Source organism: Erinaceus europaeus, chromosome 18 (assembly GCF_950295315.1).
Source record: "Erinaceus europaeus chromosome 18, mEriEur2.1, whole genome shotgun sequence".
In the NCBI taxonomy this organism is placed as follows: domain Eukaryota; kingdom Metazoa; phylum Chordata; class Mammalia; order Eulipotyphla; family Erinaceidae; genus Erinaceus; species Erinaceus europaeus.
In genome coordinates, this window is record NC_080179.1 from 69,449,274 (window position 1) to 69,467,717 (window position 18,444).

Consider the following 18,444-nt stretch of genomic DNA (forward strand, 5'->3'; position numbering starts at 1 on the left):
CTGAAATAAGCTCTTAGATTTTTGTGAAAACTGTAGTGGTTATGAAAGGGGATGCAGGTGGAGGATGAGGTGAGTTTGTGAATAACACACACACACACACACACACACACACACACACACACACCTGAGATGATTCAATAGGTTTCTGCTTTTCTAGAGCTCTTTTCAGCTACAAGGTCTGCTTTGGTCCCATTGATTCAGATAGTTGCCAGTTACTGGGTGAGTATAAACCACCTGACCATGACAGAACTATCTCTTTGGTGGAGTCATGTTGACCCAGCCAACATTAGGCAGGAGTGCTGAGAAAGCCCATCTGAAAGACACCCGTTGACTCACTCCTCAGTCCAGACTTCAGTGTTTACTTCTGTAGATGCTCATAAAAACAGTCGGAGTGGGAACCAGGAGAAAACTGTTAATCTAAAACTGCCAGAAACCCTGTCCTCTTGTTTGAGAAATGACTGAGTTATAGGATTTAGAATTAGGAAAACAGGAAAATGACTATTTTACATTCAGTGGTCAAAAAAGAAGTTTTGGGGGTGGGGTGGGTAAGATTTTGGTTCTTTCCCCATGGCAAGACTTTGCTGGTCCCTCTAGCCATGTCAGTGACAGTCATTGCACTTAGGGAAATTAAATGCAAAGGCAAAGGCTTGTACTGCTGTCTTTCCCTCTGCTAAGATGAGAATGACTGTGTCTAGCTGTTCTTTCCAGACAAAGCTCTATCCATGTGAGGGATCTTGCAGGACCTCTAAGTGACTTCCTAACTCAACTTTTATCTCACTCCCTTACATTTCCATAGCTATTCATTTTCCCCAAGAGGTCACGGCTTCAATTCCCATTCTTGCATTTATCAGAACTAAGCAGTACTCTGGTCCTCTCTCTCTCTTTCTTTCCCTCCTCTATGGCAATAAAAAATACATCTATGAGAAAATAGCCCTATGGTGGATATCCTTGGGAAGGGGCATAGAACCTTGGTGATAGGAATGATACATAATGATTCTCTTGTGATCTTTTATATCACTATTAAGTCATAAATAGTATATTAAAAAAGAAAAAAATTCTCCTTATACAAAAGCTACCTTTAAATGGATGAAAGAGTAAGATTTAAGATATCACAGCTTAAAACTACTAGGAGAAAAGAAAGAGAACAAAACTTTTTTATATTGGTCTTGCCATGATTTTTGCATATGAGACCAAAAGAACAGGCAGCTAGAACAAGAATAAATCAGTAGGCCTGTACTCAAATCAAAGCTTCTGCACAGCTGGGGAGGTTATCACTAAAATGAAAAGACAGCCTATGAAATGGCAGAAAATATTTTCAAAACACATATCTGATAACGGATTAATATCCCAAAAGGTGCATATAAAAGTGCTTGACATCGCTAATCACCAGGGAAATAAAATTCAAAACCAGAATAAAGTACTACTCCACATCTGTCAGGACAGCTAATGTTAAAAGGACAAGAGATGAAATATGCTGTGGAGGGTGGAGAGAAAGGGGGAAACCTTCACACTGTTGTGGTAATGGAAAAAGGTGATGCTATTGTTGAAAACAGTATACAGGTGACTCAAGAAATTAAAAACAGAACTATCATATGATCCAGCAATTCTACTTCTGAGTATATAGCCAAAAGAAAGGAAATCACCAGGAACAACAAAACAGACCCCTTTGTGGGCCCTCATAGGACCTTGCCCTCAACTTGGATCAACAAAAGTAGAGGATGTTCCATCCTCTGAAGGGAGGCTGGACAACATACTCTATGCTACACCTGAGGAAGATGGAGCCTGACATTGGGGCAACTTGGAAGGTTCCTACTAATGACCACAGAATGTGAGCAAATCTACAGAAATGCAGAGGTCACATTGGCTCCTAAGCTAAATATGGGCCCCAGATCAGATAAAATGGATTTGATTTATAGTCAACAATATTTATACACCTTTCCCATAATTGGGAGCTACTCTCTTCCCTGATCCAGCTTTCTGGTCCTTTTCCCAACTATGACATCATCTCTCGAGACAATAATTTGGATCCAACTGCATATCAGATTTCAAGCTCAGGAGAAAAAAAAAAAGAAAAAAATTTAGTATAGCCACAGGCCCTTTGGAATGTAACTAAAATACTAAAATATGCCTACTAGCTATCTACAAAATGGAGGACCCCCCAACTCTTCATCTGCACTACTCCAGCCTTTAGGTTCATGATTAGTCAACAATTTGTTTGGCTTTATCTGTTAACTTTCTTTTCAGCCACCAGTTTCAAGATGCTAGTATGATGCCAACCAGAATTCCCTGGACAGACAACCCCACCAATGTGTCCTGATGCTCTGATTCCCCAGAACCCCGCCACACTAGGGAAAGAGAGAGAGGCAGGCTGGGAGTATGGATGGGCCTGTCAATACCCATGTTCAGTGGGGAAGCAATTACAGAAGCCAGACCTACCACCTTCTGCACCCCATAATGACCTTGGGTCCATGCTCCCAGAGGGATAAAGAATAGGAAAGCTATTAGGGGAGGGGATGGGATACGGAGCTCTGATAGTGGGAATTGTGTGGAGTTGTACTCCTCTTATCCTATGGTTTTGTCAGTATTTCCTTTTTATAAATAAAATAAAATAAAGAAAAAAAAAGAAAGGAAATCAATGATCTCAATGACATTGTCTGCACTTCCATGTCCTTTGCAAATATATTCACAATAGGCAAAATATGAAAACAGTCTGCATGCCCATGATGAATGAATGAACAGCAAAAATGTAATATGACATGTTTGTATAAACTCACACCAAAGATAAACATGTAAAGTGGTAGATGTTAATTAGTTCGATTGAAGTAGTCATTTTACAATGCAGAGTTATGTAACATCATTATTTTAATTCATATTAAATATTATAAATATAGTTGTCTTTGAAAATTATACCTTAGTAAAACTGGAAAGAATAGAACATGCATAAGAAAATGCTTAAGTTCATATAGACTTCCAAAGAAATCATATACTGATGTAAAATAATAAAGGTCATATGTATCCACTTTAGTTAGGAATGCCATAGTTAAATCATGTAATAATTGAATAAGAATTAACTTCAAGTATTAAGGAGGCAGATTTACTTCCAACGATTTGTAGGGAATGTTCTGCCCATAACTTTGTTTATCCAGCAATATGACATTTGACCCTGCTTTATAGTGTCATGATGTATGGGAAATTAGCACAATGAGTTGGGAGTTATTTCTCTGCCAGAATTTGCAGCCTTTGTTCAGTTATAGTGAAAAATTCAAATAGCCCACGATCTCAAAATATAGCCTTTCAAATTTATCCTCTACCTAGTTCCTTACAGTCTGAAATTAGAAATTGTCATGGCCTCAATAGCCATGTAATAAAACTTACCCTTAAATGCAGCACCTTAATCAATAAACACTTAGAATTTCTTTTTTTTTTTTTCTTTCTGTAGTTCTCATTGAATCTGGACATGACATAGTCACCTGCCTCTAGCTCAGTGCTTCTCAAGCAGTAAATTGGTTGTCAAAGCTGTAATCTGATCTGTAGTTTCAACGGTGGGAATATCTCTCAGGGGAGTTGGTGACTGCCAGGCTTCAGAGGATCCTCTCCCAAGCCCATTCATGGGGGCCTCTCTCCAGAACCTCCTCTGTAGCATGGTGCTCCTCCTCTGACAGAGTAGTCCGAGGAAAGGTGTAAGAAAACATTCAAGATGGATGCCGCAGTGTTTTCACAATCAAAGTTTTCAAGTATCACGCTGTTATGTCAGTCATATTTGTTAGAAGCCCAGAACACAGTTAAAAGGAGGATATTATATAAGACGGTCCCTTGGGTCCCTTCTGAAGGCTGGCCTCCTCTGCCTCCCCAAATGAGAGGAAAATGTGATGGAAAGGAAGCCAGACTGAAAATAAATAACATGTTTAATACATTGAAGAAATTTTTTTTCCAAATTTTACAATAGCATATGGTTGCTTCACTCAGATTGATAAAAAGCTCGGAGAAGGCTTAACAGTGGCGTTCTGAGACTTTAACATCATTATTTTCTTGATAAATTTCCTTTGGTTTACACACCTTTTAAAGTCATAGCTGAGCTCAGCAAACACATGGCAAATGAGAGTCAATATTGTTGTTATCACTATAGTTATACCACTGACATATTTCCCTTCTCAGCTGGGCCTGATCATCAAGCATTTTCTAGGTAGTTGTTTTAAACTAAAGCATTTGCCCCCCTATTCTCCTTGACGCACCTTTCCCTGACTTCTTCTTTTGACCCTGTTGCATTATTCAGTATATGTACCCTGTGGCTAAATTCTCCAACATGATGTCACCGGAAGTTAGAGCCTTAGTTGCCTGTTCAGAATTCTCTTCAGGGTGAACACAATTCATAGAGTTAACAGTTATGCTAATAACTAGAGAAAATCAGCTTTGCTCATTTTTTCATTTGGTATCTCCCCCGCCCCCAGTAAATTCACCTACCATCTTTTCTCAGGCCATATGAAGGTGATGAGGGCAAAGAATGTCTGTGAAGCATCAGCAAGTGCCAGGACAGGGACTCTGTTTCAAGCAGGCCACTGGAAATGTCCTCCTGTGTGAATTTCAGCTAGAGATGCTAAAACTCATGCTTATGTATTAGTGGTTCACACATGCCAGTCATGACTGTACTTGAGCTTGCTTCTTTAAAAATCCCAACTGTAGAGATCTAATTGGCTTTACTAATTATTCCTGGATCTGGCGAAGAAGCAGAAAGGTTCTACCAATACAACATGGAAGCTTTAATCCCCCAATAAAGGGAAAAAAAACAATAAAGTGCCTTCTTAGTTATAAAAAAAAATGGAAGCTTTACACAAGTACAAAATAGGTAGAGCAAAATTTGTTTTCTGTTGACTTTGGGGAAAGAAGGTGTGTGTGTGTATGTGTGTGTGTGTGTGTGTGTGTGTGTGTGTGTGTGTGTGTGTGTGTCCAAAGCTTTGGTGCTGTATAAACTGTGCTCAAACCTGACTTATGCACATGGCAAGTGCATACCCAAGTGAGCTTATTTCCAGTCCTTTACAGTTGTGATTATCAATTCACAATGTATAGGGTAATATTATAGCACTTCTGGGAAAGTTGCTTTCTTTCAGGAGAAGGCAGAACACCTGTATTAATTACCCCGCACAGTTGATAAGGAAACTCCAGACTGGTTTAAATTGCACATCTGAACAAGGTTGAAACTGCAAGTAGACTAGTTATTAAGTCCAGGTGGAGCCAGTTCTGAAAGATTCTGTTTGGAGCCTCCTTTCTTTCTACTTTTAATAATGTATATTAACTCATTAATCTTCACAGAAGTCCTGCGAAACGGGGACAGTTGCCAACTTCATTTTCAGTGAAGGAAAGACAATTTAGAACTTGAAGTTCTGAACCCAGAGAGTCTGGTTGCATGTGTCTCTAACTATTTGATGAAATGTCACAGAACCCATAGTCCAACCTTGCAAATGAGAGGCATACTTCAAAAGTCTGAAACTTCCAAAATAGCACAACACATAAGTGACAGTAATTTTCCTTTTATACTAACTGGGTACTAACAAGCTTGTCAACTTACTCCTTAGTGGACTGCTCACTTTTTTTTTTCCACTGTTTTTTTCCCCCTGCAGGTTACAGGTTTCTTACTACCCCAGATATGGGACCAAGTCTTTTCTTCTCTGTCCTTTGAGCCCGAGGACTTTAGGGAACTGCCTCCTCATTCTTTACTTCCTCCAGATAAAAACAAATCATTCAGTTCCTTTCTTCCACCAATAAAATTGCTTCATGAACATGAATAGCAGAACTGGCCACCACCAGAAAGGCCCCTGTGTTTAAGGACACAAAAATAAGCCTGAAATATATGTATGTTCTGGGCTTACCTGGAGTGATATTTGTCTTTGAAAGTCAAGGGGATACTTTCTTGCTCCTGGAGCAAAATTTCAACTATAACTTGAATTCCTTACTCTCACATTAAGTCTTCATAGGTACATCTCAATTATCTGGATGGTTTAAGGCTGTAGCATTCAATTTACTGTAGGACACATTGCAAATTTCAAGCAAAAGTGAATTCTGCACTTTTCCCTTCAGATTTAGAAGACAGTGTTTCTTTAGAAATCCCCCAAAATTCTCAAGAGTGAGATCGAGTTTGATGCCCGGCAGTACATATCCCAGAGTTGTGTCTGGTTTTTTCTATCTTGTCTCTCTCACTCATAAACGTGTCTAAAAGTGAAAGAAATTATGAGCGGGGGGGAAAATTATGAGTGGTTATAAAAATAAAGGACTTTAACGCCTGAGGCTCGAAATTCCCAGGTTCAGTACCCCTGTACCACCATAAACCAGAGCCAAGTAGTGTTCTGGTATCTCTGTCTGTGTATCTCTCTCATTAAAGTAAGAAACAAATGTGTTTATTTTTTTAATTATTTTATTTATTGGATAGAAATAACCATAAATCAAGAGACAGAGAGGGAGAGAGATAGAGAGACATCTGTAGCACTGCTTCACCACTCACACAGCTTTCCCCTTGCAGGTGGGGGCTGGGAGCTTGAACCCAGGTCCTTGCACACTGTAATATGTGCACTCAACCAGGTGTGCCAACACCCAGCCCCAGAAACAAATATTTAAAAAAATGTTCACAAGTTATTCTATAAAAAATAAAATGCTAGAATTTTTAAAATCTCCAAAAGGAAGAAGAGTGCCCATTTCTATTTGTAGGAATAGATTTAAAGAGACGTGTGTACTTTCTGTTCATTTGTCTCACTTCTGTTGAAGTTTAGAAGGACAGGGAAGGCTGGAGGTACTTTTGTTAAATCATTGATGTTCACAGTTTTCCATGAATCTCTGAGAAAAACTAACAACAGGAAGAAAGCCTCAGAACAGGTCCTGAGGGACACTGAACTTGGGTATCTGCCTGTGACTGCCTGTGACTCCCCAGAGATACGTGGGGCTCATTTATCCCCCATAATTGCTTCTTTTCTGTGTTTCATACATGTAGTCTTCTGAGGGATCCTTCCATGGGCCTTTACTAAAGATTCTGGAACCAGGTAGAAGTGGGTCTGGAGACCAATGACACCATTCCTCATAAGACGGGGGGAGGGGAGAGAAAATGGAGACATGTTCTTTGAATAATGACAGACAAGGAAATGAGCATGTGAAGGCTGCAGTAACATAACACGTTTCTTTATATAAAACATCTGCTTTATGGCCCCAAATTCAATTTTCACTTTTATTACTCATTCCTAACGAGCCTGAGAGATTTTGAAGAACCGGGTAGCACCTGCAGCTACAGTCATGACGACTGATCAAACTCTTCTCTTTGTACCAAATGTGCTTCCACAGTGACTGCACCATTTTGTCGCCAGCTCCTTTGAATTTATCACCCTTTTCTTTCCCTAGTCCCTGGATTACGAAACTAAATTCAGTTTTCCCATCTGACAAGCTTCCTGTCTCAGTTTCACTCTTGCGTTCACATCTGGTTCTCACTTTGTTCCAGAAACAGATGTGGACATTCCAAAAATCGCTGTGCCAAATACAGTTTACAATAGCCATGTTTTCTTGGATATCATCTTCAGGATGTGTGAAATCATTGTGAAGCCCTTATGCAACAAGATTTTTATTCCCATGTTTGTGCTTCAATACTTTCTGGAGTTTGGGGTTAGTTTTTTAAATATATATATATGCAGAAAAGAATTTTAGGAGGGAAACTTGGGCCTGTGGTAGAACAGAGTTACTCAGGGGAAGAAGTATATCTTCAGTGGCAGTAGGAGAAGCAGGTCTGGGCCTCAGAAAGACTGAGTTTGCACAGACAGGAATGTGGAATGGGACAAGTGTGGGGAGATGGACCTAGCTGCCCTGCTGGCCAGGACAGAGACTATTAGCCAGGCCAAATATGGATTATCTCAACTGCAGGTGTTTCTGTGGGAGTACAGAGAGCAAATGCTCAAAGTCTGCTACATATCTGGCCCTTCTGCCTGCCTAAAAGTCTCTCACTACAGGTTGACTAAAGGTTTACAGTTAATTGTTTGAGGGCCAGACAGTGGCATACCCAGTAGAGCACACTTTACAATGCTCAAGGATCAAAGTTCAAGCCCCAGGACCCACTTGTAGGACAGAGGCTTCACAAGCAGTGAAACTGTGTTGCAAGTGTCTCTTTGTTTCTCTCACTCTCTGTCTCCACCTTCCTTCTCAACTTCTGTCTCTGTCCAAAATAAATAATTAATTGAAGTCAAGGGTTCCTGAACCTGAAGGGCCAGCTTATAGCAGGGAAAGACCTGAAGCCTTAGATAATCTGAGAAACAGCACAGTTCTACAAGGTACAAAAGATTAAAGAAATAGACAAAAAAAAAAAAAAATGGGTGTGGGGGAATGAGCTTGAATTATCAGATTCAGACTGAGCAATAATGCTCCTAGTGCTCACCTGCTGTTTTTCTTACCTATTGTTGTTTAGGCTACATCTGTTTATAGAGGTAAGTTCACATATACAACATGAAATGCAACTAAAAATATGATAATAAAGACAACACACAGGGACTATTTAAATACTTAAGGAACTTAATACTTCCCACTTGTTTTCTTCTCTGTTCAATAACATACGTTTTTGTTTTTTTTTTACTAGGGAAATAACGATTTACTAGACAGTCATCACATTCATCTGCTATAGGCATCTACCCACCCACCCTCTCCCCTCTCTGTCCATCCACCCTGCCATAGGATTCCAGGGCCCAGGCTTATACCACATTACACTAGAGAGTATGGTTTGGAACCTGGAATCTCAGGCTTCCCAACCCAACAATCTAGCACTGAACTGTTGCCCCAGCTCTACTGAGGACTGAGTCTTCCCTTACCTTAATCTTTTCTGACAAATGAAAAGATTCTATGAAATCAGTGCTTCTCTTAACATTCTTAACCAACTTTGAGAGAAAGCTGGGTCTAGGTCGCTGTCAGGAAAATATGTCAATAGCTCTTAAATTCAATTATATTTTTGTATCTTGCACAACAGTCAAGAATGTTTTGGAAGATATTTCCACATTAGCATCTTTGTATCTTGAGTTTGGTTTGAAAAAATAGGCCTTATTTATTCTTCAATCAACTAGACAGAGTGCTTAAAAGCCTTAACACAAACTGTGGGGAGTCTTGGATTTGACCTGGTTTCCAAGTACGTGTAACATTGTTTGGACTCTTTTTAAAGCTCAATGTGTTGTTTATCCATACATTTAAAGCATCTGCAGTGTTCAAAGTGTCCCTTGTCTCCATCTCCGGTAGACTGATCTTGAGACGTCCAGTTTGGCAGGTAGAAGTTTTATCACTGAGTCTTTTAACTCCCTTACCCCCTACAACAAGGTTAACTGACAGATGAGAAAAATCTGTGAAGGCTTATCTGTGAAGAAAAAATCTGCTTCTCTTAACTATCCTTAACCTGAAGATAAATCTTGTCCTAAGCCCCTGTCAAGAAAATATGTTAGGAACTTCCTGCTGGATTCTTTAGGATTTTCTATTTATACAGTCATATCATATCATTTGCAAATACTGACAGCTTTACTTCGTCTTTCCCAAACAGTCTGCCTTTTTATTCCTTTCTCTTGCCTAATTGTTATGGCTAGGAATTCCAACAACATATTGAATTGTAATGAGAGAGTGAGCAGCCCTGTCTAATACCTGCTCAGGTGTGTTTGCAGTATACAGACTCAGCTAGATTTAGTAATTTTATATCTCTACCCATTTTTTAAATTTTTTAAAAAATATATATTTATTTTCCTTTTTGTTGCCCTTGTTTTTTAGTGTTGTTGTTGTAGTTATTGATGTTGTCGTTGTTAGATGGGACAGAGAGAAATGGAGAGAAGAGGGGAAGTCTGAGAGGGGGAGAGAAAGATAGACACCTGAAGACCTGCTTCACCACCTGTGAAGCGAACCCCTTCCAGGTGGGGAGCTGGGGGGCTTGAAGCAGAATCCTTACACCAGTCCTGTGCTTCGTGCCACCTGTGCTTAACCCACTGTACTACCGACCATCTCTACCCATTGTTTAGTGGAGGTGGGGAGCTGGGGGCTTGAACTGGGATCTTTCTGCCAGTCCTTGAGCTTTGTACCATGTGCAATAATAGTAAATCTTAACACACAGCTCACAGCAACAGACAGATTGTTGGGACAAAAAAAATCAACAGGGAAATAGAGGCCTTAAATGAAGTAATAAATGAGATGAACTTAACATATACAAAGTATATTAACATATTCAAAGTGTTCAGAACCTTTCACCCCAAAATAAAAATAATGGACATTCTTTTCATATGCACATGGAACATTCTCAAGGAGTAACCAAGAGTTGGGACACAAAGACAGCCTTAATAAAAATGTGAATCTGGGGCTGTGTGGTGGTGCAGTCAACTGAATGCAGACATTACCATGCAAGGATCTGGGATTGAGCACTCAGTCCCCACCTGCAAGATAGAAGCTTCACAAGTTGTCAAGTAGTGATACAGGTGTTTCTCCGTCTCTCTTTCCATTTCTATATCCCCCATTGCTCTCAATTTCTGTCTGTCCTACCCAAAATCGGCAAAATTAAAATAGAGAAAATTAAAATAAATGGATAAATAAATATGTGAATATTGAAATCATAAAAATACCTTTTATGACTTATTTCACTTAGCATGAATTTTTCAAGGTCCATCCGAGATCGGTTGAAAATGGTGAAAAATTCACGTTAAGTGAAATAAGTCAGAAATAGAAGGATGCATATGGGGTGATCTCACTCTCAGGCAGAAGTTGAAAAACAAGATCAGAAGAGAAAACACAAGTAGAACCTGAACTGGAATTGGCATATTGCACCAAAATAAAATACTCTGGGGTGGGTGGGTGGGGAGAATACAGATGCAAGAAGGATGACAGAGGACCTGGCGGGGGTTGTATTGTTATATGAAAAACTGAGAAAATGTTATGCATGTACAAACTTTTGTATTTACTGTTGAATGTAAAACATTAATCCCCCAATCAAGAAATTTAAAAAAAGAAGAAAAAATATCTTTTCTGATGAGGCTGTGACGTTGGTAAACAACCACTAATAGGAAAAAAAAAAATACTATCAGAATATGGAGGCTAAGAGATTTGTTTCTGAGTAACATCTGGGTCACTGAAGAAACCAAAAGAGAACTTAACAATGACTTGCAGAACGATAAAAATGAAAAGACCAAGTACCTGTGAGGTGTGGCAAAGGCTATGCTAAAAAGTAAGTTTATGGCAATATAGTCCCATTGTTAACAAGGAGGGATGATTTCAAGTAAGGTGTCTAACATGGCAAATGAACCAACTAGAAAAGGGGCAACAAGAGAGACCCAAAAATCAGTAGGATGATTGAAATAGTCAAAATCAGAACATAAATCAATGAAATGGGAAACAGAAAGACAAAGACTATCTAAAAGACTAATGAAATCAAGAGCCGGTTCTTCGAAAAGATAAATAAAATAAACCGCTGGCTAGATTCACAAATAGAAAAAAAGAGAAAACTATAATGAAAACAATTAAGATTTAGAGAGATTACACTACAACTACAGGTGGGGAGACACAAAGGATCATACATGAATATTATGAATATTATGAATTTATTTCTGCATAAGTATTGAACAACCTAGTTGAAATGCAACCTAGTTGAAATGCAGTCCAGAGCATTACAGTGTGCAAGAATCTGGGTTCAAGCCACTGCTCCTCACCTGCAGAGGGAAAACTTCATGAATGGTGAAACAAGGCTGCAGGTGTCTCTCTATCTCTCTCCCTCTCTATCACCCCTTTCCCTCTTGATTTCTGGCTGTGTCTGCCAAATAAATAAAGATAAATAAAAAATATTTAAAAAATGAAAAACAATTAAAATGGATGTAGTCCTAGAATCATACCACCTGCCAAGCTGAACCCAAGGAACACAGACCATGAGGTTGACATCATTCTGATCTCCAAAGTAGGAAAAAACTCTACCAGCAAAGAAAGCTGTAGACCTGATGAACATTGATGCAATGCTTAATAAAGTCCTTAATAAAATATTGGCAAGTCACATCCAACAATCCGAGAGAATAATTCACCAAGACAAAGTAAGATTCATCCCTGGGAATCGGAGATGTTCAACACACACAAGTCAGTCAATGTAACCTACCATATTAACAAAAAGAAAGAGAGAGAAAAAAAAAGAAATCTTGCACTTCCGCCTTGTCTTGAGCAGAACTTTGAGGAATCATGTTAAATGAGATTAACATTGGTTTCTCAGTAGAATTTATTGAACTCTGACCCCAACAGGAAAAATATCACTTGCAAAAGGAAGCAAGGGGGAGTGTGACCAGGAAGAAAGAACAAGGCTTGCAACAGTGCAGGTACCTACTATTCATTTTCTTCTATAGCCCCAAACAGCATTCCTGTGATTTATGCACAGGGCGGGGAAAAGAAGCTTTGCATGCCTTTTTACCAAACCATTCTCATCTGTTTTCCAGAATATCCCAGGAATATGGACATGTTTTAATTCCTGGAGGCAAATGGGAGGAGTATCCCACTACTAGCATAAAATAGCTTTTCCAAGGGATGCAGAGGGGCTGAGGTTATGTATGGAAAGTCCACCACATTCAGGGATCTCCTGAGTTCAGTGAGCACTACACTTTGCTAGCGTATAAGGGTGAGCTCCTGCATTCTTCTTAGCTTCTGTGCTATTTTCCACGTTGTTTTCAACTGCTGGGTGTCCATACCAAGCCCGTGCAAGTCATAACACCCACCCTGAGTGTGTCAGCCAGAGCAGCTGTCCAGCATGTGTTTCCAGTGCTTTGGGGTATGTTCTCATAGAAGCATGTGCAATAGAATATAGGAAAATATTTCACTCTAACTTTCCCACTTGATCCATCTTACTTGCATGGGGGAGTCATTGTCTAAGTGTATGAAGTAGGAGAGAAAGGGAAATTAAAAAAAAAAAAAGGAAGAAGGGAGTTGGATGGCTGTGCACTGAGTTAAGGGCGCATATCACCATGTGCAAGGACCCAGATTTGAATACCTTCTACCCACCCGCAGGGGTGGGGAGTGCTTCATGAGTGAATGACTGGTGATGCCGATTTGCAGGTGTCTTGCATTTTGTCTTGCACTCCTCTCAATTTCTCTCTGCCTAATCGCATAATAATAGGAAAGTGTGTCGGGGGGGGGGGTGCTGTTAGTAGTAGTCGATTCATAGTGTGCCCGGCTGGCTTCCCCAGAGAGAGAGAGGAGGAACTCGTGTCTGTGTGAAAATGGCTGCCTCCCACTCTGCACGCCAGCCCTTCTCCAGGTCTTCTCCAGGCCGGGACTCAGAAGAGAAAAAAAGAATGAAACAGAAACCGCTGCAGGCTTTATAGGGTAAAAAGTGGCAAGTTGGAAACAGGATTGGCTAGGAAAGGGGCTGGAGAGAGGCAGAAGGCATGCTGGGAAGGTGGAAGCATCTTTAGCAACAGTTGTGATGGTTTTAACTGAATTAGCAATCCCCTGAGGGGATAACACGGTGGGAATCTTTCAGACAAAACAATGATTTTGTAAATAGACCATAGTGTCAGCAATGGAGCATGGGGGGGTGGGGGTGGGGGGCTGGCTTTAAGGCCCACAATAGTGCTGTCACCGAGCCCTAGTGATAACCCTGGAGGCAAAAATAAAAAAAGTAATTAAAAAAAAAAAAAAAGAAGAAATCTGGAAACCCAGGACCAAGGCCAAGAGATAACTCAGCAGGTAGGGAGTCTGTCTATCATGCACGTGGCAAAAGTTCCAAGCCTGATATTGCATGGAATACCAAAAAAACTGGGAAGCTCTGTGCTGTGCTGTTTCTATTTCTATCTCTGAATGAAAGGGGGGGGGGGGGAGTCTTCCCAGGAGTTCCTCAGCTTTGATAAACAAACACAGTCTAAGGTAAAGCTGACTTGGCAAGATAGCAAAGCAGTTTTGCAAAAAATACTTCCATGTCTGAAGCACTGAGGTTCCAGGTTCAGTCCCTAGCACTTTTGTAAGCTTGAGCTGAGCAGTGCTCTGGTGAAAAATAATAGATAAATAAATGATAAAAACTGCTGGGGGCCATGCCTTACAACACATCTTGTTGTTAGCAAACTTAGCAGCAACCACCTTGAAGAGACTTTCCTGGACCTGACAAAATACATTTTAATTTTTTATTGATTTATCTTTATTAACATAAGAGAGAAGGAGAGAAAGCAAGAACCAGAGCCTGACAGAGGTGATGCAGGGAATTTAAACTGGGATCTTATGGCCTCATACCCACTGCACCATGAATTCACTGCTCCTAGAGGCCGTTTTTCCCATATATATATATATTTTTTTTTTTTAGATATTTTTCAGAAGTCCCAGTGAAGAGAGGCAGAAACGCCTTTCCTCTCAAGGTCTGCACATTCATCCCATTCAAGGTCATGATATCTCAGTTAAAACACACGTGAGTATAACTTCAAGAGAGGCAAGTCTCCCTACATAAGTAGCACTCTCTTTACCCCAGAACCACATCTGCAGTGAATTTTGCTCCCAGTGACACTTAGGGAGATGAATGAGTCATCAGACAGGAGCAAGATAATGAAAGAGAGTCTCTCAGTTTCTGTCCTGAGGGCATAGATCTAAATCCTGAGGTGGGCTATTTCTTTTTCTGTAGAAGTGAAATTAATGGACACATGAGATGAAAAATCTAGGTCTATTTCTTTTCACTTCCAGCAGAATATATGTTCATTTAATATATCACTGAGATCAGCTCAGTCATTTTCACCCAGTGCAAGTAAGCATTTCTGATTTTTGAAAGTTCTGTGCTGATTCTGAGATCTGTTTTTTTAAAATATTTATTAATTTTCCCTTTTGTTGCCCTTGTTGTTTTTTATTGTTGTAGTTATTATTGTTGTTGTTATTGATGTTGTTGTCATTGTTGGATAGGACAGAGAGAAATGGAGAGAGGAGGGGAAGACAGAGAGGGGGAGAGAAAGACAGACACCTGCAGACCTGCTTCACTGCTTGTGAAGTGACTCCCCTGCAGATGGGGAAACGGGGGCTCGAACCGGGATCCTTACTCAGGTCCTTGTGCTTTGCACCACATGCGCTTAACCCACTGCACTACTGCCTGACTCCCCCCCCCCTTTTTTTTTTTTCCAAAACTTTCTTGGCAGACCAAAGAAAAAAGAAAATCAAACTGTTATCCTGTAGCCCTATTTATTGATTTTTCTGCACCATAAAGAAGCATTTATTGGGGCTGTGTGGCAGCACATCTGGTTAAGTGCATGTATTGGTATGCACAAGGGCCCAGGTTGAAGCCCCCAGTCCCAACTGCACAGGGAAACTTCCTGAGTGAATGCTGAAGCAGTGTTTCAGGTGTCTCTCAGTGTCTCTCTCTCTCCCTCCCCTTCCTCTCAATTTCTCTATACTATCAAATAAAATGAATTAAGTTTTACATTTTTTTCTTTAAAAAAAACAAAGCATTTATTGGGGGGCCTGTCAATGGGGTACCGGGTTAAGCACACATAGTACAAAGCGCAGGGATCTGGGTTTGAGACTCCCAGCTCCCCATGGGCAAGGGATTTGCTTCACAAATGGTGAAGCATGGCTGCAAGTGTCTTTCTCTCTCCCTATCTTCCCGCTCTTCTCTCAATTTCTCTCTGTCCTATCCAAAAAAAATTGAGAAAACTGCCATAGCAGCAGTAGATTCATACTGCAGACACAAGCCCTAGAGATAACATAGAAGAAAAAAAGATTATTATTGCTTTCCCAGACTTGGTAGCTAGCATTATGCTAATGTATCCTCCGCAGGAGGAGAAAGCATTTGCTTGTGGGATTTTAGAACCAAATTCTTGCAGTTGTATAAAGAGACCGTGAAGCAGGATTGGGCATTCTAAAAATTGCAACTTTTCCATTCTTTTTATTTTTAAAAAATTTTTATTTATAAAAAGGAAACACTGACAAAAAACATAGGATAAGAGGGGTACAACTCCACATAATTCCCACCACCACAACTCCATATCCCCACCCCTCCCCTGATAGCTTTCCTATTCTTTATCCCTCTGGGAGTATGGACCCAGGGTCACTATGGGGTGCAGAAGGTGGAAGGTCTGGATTCTGTAATTGCTTCCCCACTGAACATGGGTGTTGGCAGGTCGATCCATATTCCCAGTCTGTCTCTCTCTTTTTCTCTAGTGGGACAGGACTCTGGGGAAGTGAGGCTCCAGGACATCTTAGTGGGGTTGTCTGTCCAGGGAAGTCTGGTTGGCATCATGGTAGCATCTGGAACCTGGTGGCTGAAAGAAGAGTTAACATATAAAGCCAAACAAACTGTTGACTAATCATGAACATAAAAGCTGGAATAGTGCAGATGAAGAGTTGGGGGGTCTCTGTTTTGTAACTAGCTAGTAGGCCTACTTTAGTTATAATCCAAATGACCCATGACTACTCAGGTTCAGAAAACTTTTCCATTCTTATCATCATTGTGGGATGTGATATAAGTCACTTCTCATCAGTGAAAATGAAAATACTGAAAGAGGGGTTGGAAGAATAAGAAATAGTGTGTAAAATTTCTAGGACATTGGAAGCAATTACGGAAGCCAGACCTTCCACCTTCTGCACCCCATAATGTCCCTTGGTCCATACTCCCAGAGGCATAAAGCATAGGGAAGCTATCAGGGGAGGGATGGGATACAGAATTCTGGTGATGGGAACTGTGTGTAGTTGTACCCCCCTTATCCTATGTTTTTTGTCAGTTTTCCCTTTTTATAAATAAAAATTTAAGAAAAAAATTCTAGTACAGAGGTATTTCATAAGTATGTTAATATATTTCAACAACATGAACCAAGGCCTAAAGTTCATGGGACAACAGAGTTTCCATTTATATTAATTCTCTAATGAAAGCTTACTTAGTCATTAATTAAGTAGAGAAGGCAGAAGAAATAATCAGAGCATCAGTCTGGTACATGCAATACCAGGGATCAAACTACCTAAGAGTTCAAGACTTAATCCACTGTACTACCTCCCAGGCTGCCATATTAACTGATTGTAGATTTCACACTCCATCCTCTCTCAGTATTTCCCTCTATTGTTGCTGGTAATCTCCAAGATGATGCATTGTCTGAGCTAAGAGACCAGTCCATGTAGGCTCTTCCCTCTCTGCTGCAGCAACTTTCATGGGAACACTGTAATACTTTCTCAACACCTGTTCTAATTCCCCTAAATGCCAAGAGTACAATGGGGGTTGGTGTGGATGATTAAGGGGGAAAAAGGGAAGTTATTGAAACTTTGGAGGTTGAAACACTAAGAATATATTTACTTTAACTCTATAAAGGAATCTGGCTCAGTCTGAAATTCTAATAAATCAGATGAACAGGAGGAAAATCACATATATGATAGTACATTTTTTAAATTTTACTATTACTTTTTGCACCAGAGCACTGCTCAGCTCTGGCTTATGGTGGTGTGGGGGCTTGAACTCCACTTTTCTAATCAATAATTTAATTAGATAGCAGGTTCAATCCCTAACACTAACAATAGCCAGAACTGAAGGTTAGTCAAAACAAACAAATGAACAATTTGAATGACAACATCCAACCCAAAGTTAGTTACTAGTACATTGGAATTGACTAATATTGAGTATTGAAATTATTTTATTTATGATCATAATGATATGAGTAACTCTTAAATTATAAAGATAGAGTTAGAAAATGTTAATATATATTGTAAGATATGACAAGCACAACTCAAGTGTTTGGCATGCCTTCTGCTAGGTTATAAAAGGAAAAATATTTCTGAATTGGCTTTATTTTTATATAGAACATCTTAATCATATTAACTTAGAATTCTCAATGCCTTCCATGCTTGTAACCCCTCACCCAGTGCAATGCTCAGCTTGGGCTTACTGGTTCAGGAGATTGAACCTGAGACTTTTGAAGCCTTGGACATGAGAGTCTCTTTGCACAACCATTATTCTATCTCCTTTGTCCCAATCCTTTTATAATTTAATGGGAATAGAAGTATAGCATGAATAATTTGCTTCTTTTCATATGTTTATGTGTATATCTATAATATATATATATATATTATTATTATTATTATTAGCCTCCAGGATTATCACTGGGGCTCAGTGCCTGCAGTACAAATCTACTGCTTCAGGAGGCCACTTTTTTTCCCATTGTTGTTGCTGTTGGATAGGAAGATATACATTGAGAGAGGCAAGGAAGACAGAAAAGAGGAAAGTTAGACATCTGCAAACCTGCTTCACCACTTGTGAAGCCCCTGTCCTGCAGGTGGGGTTTGGGGGCTGGGCTTGAACTAGGAACCTTGTGCCGACACTTGCTCTTTATATTCTGTACGCTTAACCAGGGGCACTACTGCCTGCCGCCCAAATAAATCTTCATTATCGAGCAAGATTTCTCTGAGAGATCATCATTAAACAGTTACAAAGAAATCTACTTAGGTAACATGCCTGGTGTCCTAACTCAGAACGGTCCATTGGTGATATGC